Source organism: Hordeum vulgare, chromosome 4H (genome assembly GCF_904849725.1).
Source record: "Hordeum vulgare subsp. vulgare chromosome 4H, MorexV3_pseudomolecules_assembly, whole genome shotgun sequence".
Classification (NCBI taxonomy): Eukaryota; Viridiplantae; Streptophyta; class Magnoliopsida; order Poales; family Poaceae; genus Hordeum; species Hordeum vulgare.
In genome coordinates, this window is record NC_058521.1 from 198,265,548 (window position 1) to 198,278,715 (window position 13,168).

The following is a 13,168-nucleotide window of genomic DNA, read 5'->3' on the forward strand; positions in this document are numbered from 1 at the left end:
TCCTGGTACATACCGATAAAACGCAAAACTTTTCCAGTACCCAAAATATGACTTCCCATATATAAATCATTACCTTCGGACCATTACGGAACTCCTCGTGCCGTCCCGTATCTCATCCGGGACTCCAAACAACATTCGGTCACCAACGTACATGTCCCAATACTAGTCTAACATCACCGAACATTAAGCGGGCAGACCCTACGGGTTCGAGAATCAGGTAGACATGACAGAGACACCTCTCTGGTCAATAACCAATAGCAAGACCTCGATGCCCATATAGGTTCCTACATATTCCACGAAGATCTTCATCGGTCAAACCACAATGCCAAGGATTCAATCAGTCCCATATGCAGTTCCCTTTGTTTAGCGGAATGTTACTTACCCGACCTTCGATCGTTGGTATCTCCATACCTAGTTCAATCTCGTTACCAGCAAGTCCCTTTACTTGTTCTGTAATAAAATATCATGTGAGTAACTCCTCAGCCATATTACTTGCAAGATTATTGTGATGTTGCATTACAGAGTGGGCCCCAAGATACATCTCCGTCATACAGAGTGACAAATCCCGGTCTTGATCCATGCCAAGTCCACAAACACCCTCGGAGATACATGTAGAGCATCTTTATAGTTACCCAGTTATGTTGTGATGTTTTATACACACAAGGAATTCCTTCGTTGTTGGGGTGTTGCATGATGTCATGGTTATTGGAATAGATACATTAGCATGGATAAAGTAGTAGCAATAAAATAATATGATCAGATGTTATGCTTACGATTGGGTCTTGTACATCACATCGTTCTCCTAATGATGTGACCCCGTTATCAAATGTCAAGTCATGTCTATGGTAAGGAAACCTTAACCATCTTTGATCAAGGAGCTAGTATAGTAGAGGCTCACTAGGGACATGATGTCGTCTATGTATCCACACATGTATTTGACTTTCCAATCAATACAATTATAACATGGATAATAAACGATTATCATGAACAAGTAAATATGATAATAACCAATTTATTATAGACTCTAGGTCATATTTCCAACACTTCAAACACACCACACTCCTTGGTCCTGACGACATTGCGACTGTCCTTGTAGGTGCTCACCTATAACTGCATATTAGCATTGGCCTTCGCTGCAGCACCCGGTGCATTGGTCTTGCCATAGAGCCCTACCTGAAGGTCAACCATGGTGCAAATAGTCTTCTAGATGTCGTCCTTCAGCTTCCAGACTGTATTACGGGATGAAGCAAGGTCCGACTCTAGTTGGTGCACCTCTGCCTTCCAACGCAACCTTGACGGATTCAGCGGCCTCGGCAGCCTCGACAATATCTTCAAGATTTCTGGCATGCTCCATCAATTTCTTCTCGAGGGCCCTCTTGTCCCTCAAGTCCAGCTCTTGGATCCAATACTCCGGATCAGTCCTAAGTTTGGCATCAAGGGCTTCCACTCGGGCAGCAATCTCCTCTTCGTGAGAATCGAGTTGGATCTTGTGTGCGGTAGCTCTGCTTTGGTGTTGGCGATGCTCTTGTTGGCCTCAATCAAGACTTTCGCCGCCTCGGCTTTTGTTTAATGAACTCAGCTTTAGACTTGGAAAGGTTAGAATACCGCTTTGGAGAGCTCCTTGCGGCTCTCGATAAACTAGACATGTTCATCGGCAAGAAGTTCTAGATTCCCGCTTTCTGCCTTTGCGAGAAAAGATTCCTGGCGGTCCGGCCTCTCCGAAAGGCTGAAGTACTGCGCCTATAGCTTCCTGATGCTTTTTCTCATGGAAGACAAGATATTATGCTCCTTGGCTTCATAATTTCAGCCAAAGGGATCAACTATTACTTCCCCTCCGGCGGTGGTGACTGCATCATTGATGACTCCTTCTTCGGAGGAGGCCTTGAGGATGGCATCACCAGGGAAGCTGATGAATTTCAAATCATCGACCTTGAGGTACCTTCGTAGGGGTGGTTCCTCTGATGTCGACGAGCCGGCGATAGCCCCACAAGCTGCCCCTGTCATGATGAGCATGCCTCATCCTAGCGCTCCTCAGGCAGAATGTCTTCCAGGATCTGTCGCCACTTAAACAGAAAGCTCTTCAGCGGGTTCCTTGACGACTTCTTTGGTGTTCTTGCGACTGACTTCTTCCTCCACTGCAATCTGTCTCGCCTCTTTGGTGGCCTCCTTGTGATCTCCTCAATGTTGGTCTCGATGTTCACATCCTCGGGTTGAGGCATATCTGTAACACCAGGGAATTTAAACTCAAAAGTAATTCAGAAAGACAAAAAAAGAAAACAAGATCAAGTCTCCAACACCAAGGGACTTACCCATGGCCTCTTGTTGACGAGGGTTGATCTCTCCTCCATCAAGGTCCGTCGCCGCTGCAAGACCACCGGCAGTGCCCCGTGGAGGCGCGTCTTCGGTGCGGACCGTCCCATCGGTGGAAGCCCTTGCAGGGGAGCTCCTCCTTGGAGTTGAGTACTCGTGAGCTGCCTCAAGGCGCTTCGTCCCCACTTGCAGAGGAATGGAGGTTGTATTTCCAACATCCGCACCTGTACAAGCCATCGGGTACTGGAGCGTGAACTCATGCTAGGGGCTGCTTGATGGACTGGTGTCAATGACTTCCGGCTGTGGTGTTGAGCTCGTTGTGGTGGGCGCGAGGTTCGCCCTCTTGGCTCAACATTGGGCAAAGGTGTCCTCGTCCCTACAAGTTCGACAACAACAAAGTTCAAACATGAGTGATGCAGGAATCAAGATCTAATCCAAAAATGAGTACTTACTCGTGTTCCTCATCTCACAAGCTGAGGATGGACAAGTTACACATCCCCCCTACACCAACAGCAGGAGCAGGGGAGATTGGACCTCCTAGAGCGTGACGCTAGCATGGTGGCACTACTGAAAGAATGACTAGTAGTGGCGGGCGCCCAATGGCCAGCCATGGCGGAAAAGGCACCCAGGAGCGCCCACCACTGACTTCCTGCCACTTCTATAATGTAGCCATTGGTGGGCGGGCACCCGCTATTGTTAGAGCTTATCGAGTGGCAGGCGTTGCTGAGTGGCCGCCATTGGTGCATGTTAACAGTTGTCATGAGCTATCCCTGTCACCCAGCACTTCTACCTCTTCAACCTACAAACCTAGCACCTCCTTCACATTATAGGATTCAAATAACCACATGACAGGATATAACTAACGTTAGTGATCATACACATTAGATTTAACATATCAATAATCTAAACTTCATACAAATAGATGTACGCATTACTATACAACAACTCATGTCTCATCATTACCACATACACATACATACAAGACCTCATGATAACAACATTACTATAATGACAATGAGCAGGATAAATATAAACAAATCCACACGATCTTGCATACTTCATAGTTGATTTTCTATTCGCGAACGTAGTTGGCATAATGATCCTAAGATATTCTGCGGACGTAGTTGGAATAATGCTCCTCAGTTGCTTTGCAAATGTAGTTGGCATAATGACCCTCAGCCTCTTTTTTGTCTTATATCCTTTGTGGTAGCTGTTTTTGTAACCATTCACTTGCTCCTTGCATATCTCCTACGAATTGTAAATTCCAGGATTCCTCCCGGTGTACATACCAGTTTCACTTCATCTATGTCATTAACTAAAGAAGCCAACAATTTAGTTTCATAATTATCCAATCACATCGACCTAAGTCACATCTTAATCTTCATACCAGCAGAGATGATACTAGTCACCATGTTGCACAGTTCATTAGTAGATCGAAAACACATGTTTAGCTACAACATAGCAACCTGCATATTTCGTTCACAAGCATCGATCATATAGATCACATGAAATCAGTGCACTAGTTGTTCAACTCCATCGCAGCTTCGACGACTACTTGCAACGGCTACTCTAGTGCTCTATGAATATGATTGTGCGCTATAGGTGGCTACACGAGCACTCCCGACATAGGCGAGCATGATCTTGGTGTACTGAGCTACCCTCGTGATGTTGTCTATGGTAGTAGGAATTTCGTCTATGGCTATTGGGTCCTGATGAGGCATCTTGGCTTCTTCATCTAAATCACATTAAACAAATTGACATCTAGATATAACATTTAGAAATCAAAACAGCTTCACCTTTGATAGAAAATGCACATATTTAGTGCTAGAAATTAAGGGAGATGGAATTTAATCAATGCTTCTCAAAAAACATTGGTATTCACTAGGAATACACCTGCATCATGAAAAAACTAATGCACTATATGCTCATGCATAGTTTAAGGCATTCACTTATGAAGATTTAATGGTACATTTTAGATACATTAATAAAATGTTGTATGATTATTTGTGGACATTGGCACTTATAGACTCAAAATGTAAGTAATATTAATAGAGAGAAGGGAGGTGTGCTTACCGGGCCGGAGTCGGACGATGGGCTAGTTGAGGCGCAGGTCGATGGCGAAGGCGTCGACGGAGGGCGAGTTGGACGGAGAGAAGGTCCACATTGGATGCGGTGGAATGCATGGGAGACGGTCACAGGGAAGTAGTTCAAGGTAGCATCGCACAGCAACACCGACAAACTTTGATGCGGGGACGGACGACGCGGGCGACGGGGAAGATTAGGTCCGGGATATGATTCGAGGCGTCAGATAATAACCTTGCCGGTAGCGACAGATGATGCCACAATGCTGGCGGCAGTAAGAGAGGAGGGAGAAAGAATGGGAGATGAAAATCAAATCCAACTCGTGCGGGTGTCTATAAGGTGTTCTTTTTCAATGACGGGCGCACAACAACGACCGCGAACCCACTATAAGCGTGGGAGGCGGTAACATGACCAAATATAGCAGTGGCAAGTGACAACAAGCACCAACCACCAACCACATCACGCCTATACCAGTCTGATGTGAGTGTGCATTCCGAGACGCACTCCTCAAGCATCATTTCGGTCCACAACTCCCATGACCCGCATTCAATGCTCCTTGCGGGAAAACAGTGAAAATCATCACCACAACCACAGTAAAAAGTGGCCACGTATCTATGCACTGCTTTGGGCCTAGCCCAAGAACATCATGGACTTCGGTTTGGCTCACGCCTAGGGGCAACTGTTAGTGTACTAAAGAACGGATCCCTTAGTACCCTGACTTGTGCACGGACGATCATGGCCTCCTGATTGGCAAGACTTGTCGGGAGATGATGTGTCCAAGCAAAGACCGGCATCAAGGCCAAGCCACCCGCAATACGCCTTTTCAAAGAAGATGACCCGACAGTCAATATACACGACAAGGGCTCCACTACCACTTCATTGATCCACCTTATCGGGTTGACTGTTAACATCACCAAGCTGTCGAGCGGGTAGGCAGTTAGGTGAACCTTGAAAGAGGCATGTGGCAGCCCAAGGGATTTATAGAATCTTTAATGACACCCGTCCCATGGCATGGGAACATAATAGGAGGTAGTTGGGCGGACGACATAGAAGGAGAGGTGATCCTTGCCGAGGGACGTTACCAGCATGAAACCTCAAGGTGCATTTAATGACCATTTTAGCCAGTGTGGAAATCCCTTTACCTATAAAAGGAGGTCGATGGACACCTTTACAAAGGTCTACACTTTGTCGATTTCCATGCGTAGCCGCACTCCTCGAGCATTTTTGCCGGGCTATTGTGCTCCTGTACTTGAACAAATATAATCCAAAAAAATAGGATGTAGGGTTTTACACTCCCAAGCACCCCGAACTTGTCTGAACCCCGAGCGCATAGGAGGTTGGTGATTCTCTTTATGCCCGCGCGTCCCCATAGTTGAACTGCAAAGGGGCCTCATAGGTCCCACAGATTTTCATACCCCGACAATCGTCTTTGATGTTGTGAGGATTTTGCTTCCGTACAATGGAATCTCCGGCCGATCGGCACTGGCAAAATTCATGGTGGCGTCTCACCATACCTACAATACACTTAATATGCCAGGACTAATGAGCGTCATCATCGTCCACGCCAACAATAAACACGGAGTGCTCTACATCGAAAAACTCTTCTGGGAGGCTATGGCAGCATCTGCCGACAAGGTACATGCTCCAGTTGGCAGAGCACCCGGGGAAAGGCAACAACAAGAATTCCACCAAGTCTTGTGGGAAATTCGGGAAGCACGCCATAGAGATCAACACGCTCGTCGACGACTTACCAGAGACCTCTGCCACCAGGATTAAGAAAAACAAGGTGACCATCCCCAAGATGAAGCAAGTGGCTACAAGGGAGAACGGCGAAGGTGGCACTTTCACTATAAGAGCCACCCTCGACAAGAAATAGGAAATTACGCTCATATCCTTCCTGCGGGCGAATGTAGATGTGTTTGCATGGAAGCCATCTGACATGCCCGATGTTCCCAGGGAGGTGATTGAGCAACACCTTCCATTTATTCTCATGCGCACCCCATCAAGCAAAAGGTCTAGAAGAAAGCCCTGGACCGACACGAGTTCATCACCGAAGAAATCAAGAAACTAGAAACAGCATGTCTAATCAGAGGTGCGATCCACCCGACGTGGCAAGCAAATCTAGTGGTTGTGCGGAAGGCAAGAGGAAAGTGGAGGCTTTATATTGAATTCACTAATATCAATAAAGCTTGTCCGAAAGACCCTTTCCCATTGACACGTTGATAAAATAGTGGCTTCATCTTCCGACTGCGACCTATTGTCATTCCTTCACGCCTATTCCCGCTTCCATTAAGTTTTCATGGCCAAGGAAGATGAAGATAAAACCACATTCATTACCCCATGTGGCACGTACTGCTTCAAGTGCATGCCTTTAGAGATGAATAGTGTTGATTCAACATTTGTGAGGGCCGTCAACATTGGTTTTGAGCCACAGCTGCACAGAAATGAGGAGGCATATATGGATTATACAGTAGTCAAAACCAAGGACAAGGCCATGCTGATTCAAGACTTGGAAGAAACCTTTTAAACTTGCGCAAGATCAACTTGAAGCTCAACCCTGAGAAGTGCGTGTTGGGAGTCTCATCCACAAATATCATCGTGTCCTTTGTGTCACAACATGGGATTGAAGCCAACCCCGCCAAGATTGAAGCAATCGAGCATTTGGACGCACTAAAGTGCATCAAGGATGAACGCTGCTTGGGGGCTTCATCGCCGCCCTTAGGAGGTTCATTTCCAAGTTTGTAGAGGACACCCTGTAGTTTTTTGAAATCTTGAAAAAGCTAGGTCCAATGGAATGGCCTCCGGAAGCGGAAGGAACAATGCAAGATTTGAAGAAACACATGTCTTCAATGTGAATACTAGTTGCGCCTAAACCACAAGAGTCATTACTGCTATATTGGGCTGCAACGAACGAAGTGGTTAGTGTTGCACTGGTGGCAGGGAGGGAAGCAGAGGAGGAGGAGGAGGCAACCCCCTAGCAGGTAGCCGGCAAGATAGATTCAACTATGACAAGCCAAGAGCTGACAAGGCACTAAACGCAAGGAATAGAACAACAGGTCGTGCAAAAGAACAAGGTGGTGCAACGACAAATGTACTTTGTCAGCTCTATCTTGCAAGGGGGCTAGGTCAAGGTACTCTGGACTACGAAAACTGCTTTTTCGCCTACTCATGGCTTCCCAGAAGCTCTGCTACTACTTCGAAGCACATCACCTAATTGTCGTCACTCGCTTGCCGTTACAACGCATGTTGAGAAATCCAGAAGCAACCGAAATGATTGTCTAGTGGGTGTTGGAGTTGGCTAGCTTTGACCTAAGATTTGAAAGCCAACAACTATGGAGAGCAGATCCTTGGCGGAGTTCATTGGTGAATGGACACCAAGACAAGATGAAGAAATTCCAAAAACAATCCTCCCTAGGAAGGAAGCACCACAGGAATGGATCATGCACTTTGATGGTGCTTTCTCACTTCAAGGCTCCGGTGCTGGATCACTACTTGTCGCACCCACCGGGGAGTACCTCAAGTATTTGATATAGGTGCATTTTCCCTGGGAGATATTGACAAACAACACAGCTGAGTATGAAGCATTACTTAGCGATCTGCGAATGGCAACTGACCTCGGCATTTGAAAGTTGATAGTCCAAGGAGGCTGACAACTTATCTCATGTCAAGTAAAAAAGGATTACGAGATCCCTCTAATGGATGCATACATAGATGAGGCGAGGAAGTTAGAACATCACTTTGACAGTCTGCATACAGAGCACATCCCTCGCGTGGAAAATAGCATTGTTGATGACCAATCAAAACAAGCTACTTAGAAGTTGCATGTGGAACCAGGAACTTTTGTACTCTCATTGACTCATCCCTCAGTCATGCCATCAGCACAACAAGCGAAGAAAAGAAAGATCAACTCTGGTGACTATTTGTCAGGAGAGCCATCAGTGGCTGCCAAGAAGGTGGCCGGAAGCTACAAGACACCTTCCATTGAGCAGCAACCTCCGACAAACCCGACGTTCCTTGTCGTGGAATCTAGCACCCCCACAATGGAAGAAATGCATTGGGTCCTTGTCATCGAGACGCAAGCTCCAGCATGGGTGCAACAGATCATCCAGTACCTCCAGTCAGGAGATCTCCCTGAGCAACATGAGCAAGCTGAAAAAGTGGCCCGACAAGCGAGTATGTATCAGCTTGTGGACAACACTGTATGCAAGAGGAGGCCAAATATGGTGAAATTGAAGTGCATTTTACGGGAAGATGGACAGAATCTTTTGGCGGAGATACATGAAGGATATGTGCATCCCTTACTGGATCCTATCCACTGGTCCGTAATGCATTCTGTCAAGGATTTTACTGGTTGACAACCCTTCGAGATACCTTGGTGGTGGTAACCAAATGTGAAGCATGCCAACTCCACACCAAGAAGATACATCAACCAGCACAAGACCTTCAGACCACCCCACTCTCCTAGCCTTTTGTAGTCTGGGGGCTCAACATCATCGGCCCTTCCACTAGGCTACCGGCGGCTTTGAATTCTTGTTTGTTGCAATCGACAAGTTTAAAAAGTGGACTGAAGTGGAGCCGGTGAGGCACATAACAACGCAAGCAGTAGTGAATTTAGCAAGAGGAATATTTTGTTGTTTTGGAGTTCCCAACAGGATCATCACCGACAATGATAGACAATTCACCAGCAACAACTTCATGGAGTACTATTAAGACATCAGAGCCAAGATCTACTTCGCCTCAGTTTCCCACCCTAGGAGTAATGGCCATGTAGAGTGGGTAAATGCTGAAGTGTTGCGGGGCCTCAATACAACAACTTTGACAAGCTGTGCTAGCACAAAGGGCGCTGAATTGATGAGCTATCGATAGTTCTTTGATCGATCATGACGATGCCAAATCGAGCCACCGACGAGATGCCCTTCTCCCTAGTCTATGGTGCAGAAGCGGTGCTGCCCACAGAACTCACACATGGGTCACCACGAGTCTATGCCTTTGATGAGGACCAACAAGAGAAACTACAGCAAGATGATGCCACGCTCCTCAAAGAAAATCATCTTCAGGACGCACTACGTGTCGCTCTATACAAACAAGCCTTGTGTCGCTATCACAACCACGTGCATGCCATGAAGTTTGAGGAAGGCGACCTTATCCTTTGTCAGATCCATCCCACGAAGGGATCAAACAAGTTGATGCCAAAGTGGGGAGGCCCGTACTAGGTGGTACATGTCACTAGGCCTAGTGTAGTCCACCTAGAGACCGAAGATGGCACGCCGATGCAGAATTCATGGAATATCAAACATGTTCGCAAGTTCTACCCATGAGGCGCCATTGTCGAAACCTCCCCCGACAGCCCCCTTTTGTACAAGTCAGCCGGCAAGGCATGTAATCCTTCGTACAAAGCCAAGCGAAGACCCTATGCGTAGTGAGTAAAGCTAAGTTTTCTACAACCCTTTGTCTAAGTACACATGTTTTTTACGTATATGCGTGAAATATAGTGGACACCATAGCTTGCTTGAAATGGTTGCTAGATCCGCAAGGTTCCTACCTCCTTGTTTTCTCTTATTTCTTTTTCTGAAAAGGCAGAAGGGTCTCCCGCGTGCATGTATTACTTGGTGAGAAGTGATGATATGGACACCTAAACGTGTTCAAGATGAACATTTTGCTGCAAGAAGCAGAACAAAGAAAAGCTAAGTCACAGAAGCTTTCAAAAAATTCTCTTAGAAGTTGCCTTTCCTTGAAGGATTTGTTAACATTTGTATGAGAAAACCTGCACGCGAACAACCCTTGTCAAAATTGTTCACAATATTTAGTGGTTCTAAGCCAGCTCGATGACAAGAGTAACTGTGGAAATGACCGGCAGGGGCTTGGCCAGCAGTGACAGCGTCGGAAGGCTGCTGAGGATTCATTCCTAAAGCGCTCACAACAGAGGTGTGTGCACTGGCAACTGTTTCCAACAAGCATAGGGATCAATGCCATAAATGTGTAGGATCAAATATAAGTGAAATTAGCCGTTCATTCCAGCAAACAAACATAATAGACATAAAAAATACTTAGTAAGAAGCATCCAACCGCTTTTTTTCTTTAATTACGGGAGGCTTACATCGAGTGTGACCTTACTACAAAAGGAGATATGCCACTACAATGTGGTGGTTGATCTGGAAACAGGGTCTCGCGGATGAAGTGCATCGTTTGTGCCAACCATTTCCACGTTCAGGTGGCCGACAAGGTGATGACCTTACTAAGACACGACCCACCTTCAAAATTCGGCTAGGGTGCTACACGTTCCTAGTCGAAGTCGCAAACCTCATGCTTGATGTTGGGGTTGTCGTTGTCGTCGTCGTCGCTGGTGCTTGATCTTTCCATGCAGCACTCTAGCGGGTTGCCGGAAGCCCCAAAGAACTTCACGGAAAGTGTGGCGGCTCTCTCAAACCTGAATTGGAGAAGGTGCCCCGATCACAGGCCTCAGGAGAGGGAGAAAAAATTCCACCCCTGCTTCAGGAACATGGCGCAACTAGGGGAATGGTGGACCACCACCTAGGCGGGTCCATTGCAACAGTTATCCACCCAAAGCCACAATCATATGGGCCTACTACCCTCCGTGACCCTTGCCAAGGGTTCGGTAAGCCGCAACCAGCTCCGAAGATGGTGGTGCAGCACCACTGTGAAGTCATGCACCACCTGCCCCGTATGGGTCTTCATCCAGGGTCCTGGGATAGGTACGCTTCGAGGGTCGTTTCGACCTAGGGCACCCGTCCTTTGGTGGCCCCTGGTGGCGATTGTTCCTCGGAGGCTTGAGCCAGCACCTCGGTGGGAACTAGGATGCACATCTAACTCCTAGGAGAAGCCCTCGAAATAGATGTAGATCCTCATACTCTGCCCCTGCCCCTTGCCACCCCAGAGGCGTTTCTTTCTTTTTTGGAAGGAATGGTAGTGGGAGGAAGACGATTGAAGTAGGCGACGGTGGCTAGAAGGAGGAAGGGTGAATAAGAAGCACCACCATAGCCACCCCCCATCATAGTAGGAGGAGACGCGGGGGTTGGCTCTTTACTATTCAAAACGATTGCATAGCAGCACGTGCATTACCCCAGCGTCCACCCAACATCGCTAGTGTCGTGCCTTGCATGGAACATGGGTAATGGAGGGTGAAGTGAAAAAGGAAAATAGATAGCCGGGATGGACTCTGCACCAACTGGTCCACTATTAGAAGGGGACAAGACGCAGAGGCCGCCTCTCTCAGTTCAGTGTGGCATGGCTTTTTAGGCGCGCCCCTCAGGCGCCATTTCGTTCCACCTCTCCCACGACCCGCGTTTCCACCTCTTCCACGACCCGCGTTTAATGGACATCATGGGCGGGAAGTAAAGATCATCATCATAATCGTAGGAAAATATGGCCATGTGTATGTGTTCATTACTTTAGGCCTAGCCCAACAACGTCGCGAAATCGAGTGTGGCCCAGGCCCGGGGGCTCCTGTCAGTGTACTAAAGTAAGTGGCCTTTAGCACCCTGACTTGTGCACAGACGACTGTGTCCTCCGGCCCGGCAAGGCCTTGTCGTGCAAACACTGACCTCCAACTAGCACCAAGTAGTCAAAGCAACAGGCGAGCCTCCTTGCCAATGCAGAATGCCCGGTAGCATGCGCGCCCCGCAAGATCCCGCTGCCAAGTCGTCGCTCCACCTCATCAGGTTGATGGTTTACATCGACTAGGTGTTGAGCAAGGAGGCGGTTAGGTAGAGGTTGTCAGGACCCGTGCCAACTCGGGAGGTTTACAACAGCTTTAGTGACACCCGTCCTGTGGCGTGCTAGAACAATAAAAGGTAGTTGGGCGAATGACAGAAAAGGAGGGACGATCCTTGTCGAGAGACGATGTTTGTGTGACACCTCACAACGCATTTAATGCATCTGTCCTAATCCATTAGGGTTAGGTATTTTTCACTATAGTTTTTGTCAGTAGTTTTTGTAGCTATAGTATCTACTTTTTAACCCGTGTAATGACCTTTTTAGCCATTGTGGTAACCGCTTCTGTCGGGCCCCTTGTACCAGCGGTACCCAGGCCCGTCGGCTTGCGGACCTAGGTGCGACGTGGCTGGGCCAGCCTGGTCCCACCCATTGGCGAGCCCGGAAAGGAGGACTTTCGCAAGGGCCCTCGCCTCGCGCGGTGAGCATTTGAAGATCGTCGCCAAGGGCATCGAGAGGGTGTCCATTGCGAAGGCGTGTCCCGAGGCCACCCCCGACACTCTAAACCTAGCAGGGCCCCGTGGCCCTGCACCTTCACGTGGATAATGTAGGCTGTGTAGGCGGCGCAGGAGCGGTGCGAACAGACACGGACATTGAGGATTTCATCTTTCGTGCTAAGAGAGACAGGCCAGCTAGCATCTTCCCAAAGAGACTCCCAAAGGTTTCCCAATCGGTACAAGAAGACTAAGGTTGGAGGGTCGGTAACTTGTAGGTCACCCCCAATCCCACCAACGCGTTACGAAGAGAGGCTTTTGCAGGGTAAGACCACCTTCGTGAGGGTAGACTCTAGTCATGTTCCCTTTCAAAATGGACTGGTGGCAACCCTTCCCACCAATGTTTTCGGAGGGGAATGGGACCAAGGACAATATAAGAGGGAATCTCAGACTCCGTAGAAGGGGGTCATTCCCATCGTCTCCTCTAGGGCAAGAACCCACCATTGTACTCGTCTTCCAGGACAAGCAATCCCAAAACAAGTAGGACTAGAGTTTTACACTACGAGGTGTCCCAAACTAGAGTAAATTGCCGTGTGTTCTAGTTTGCTTCC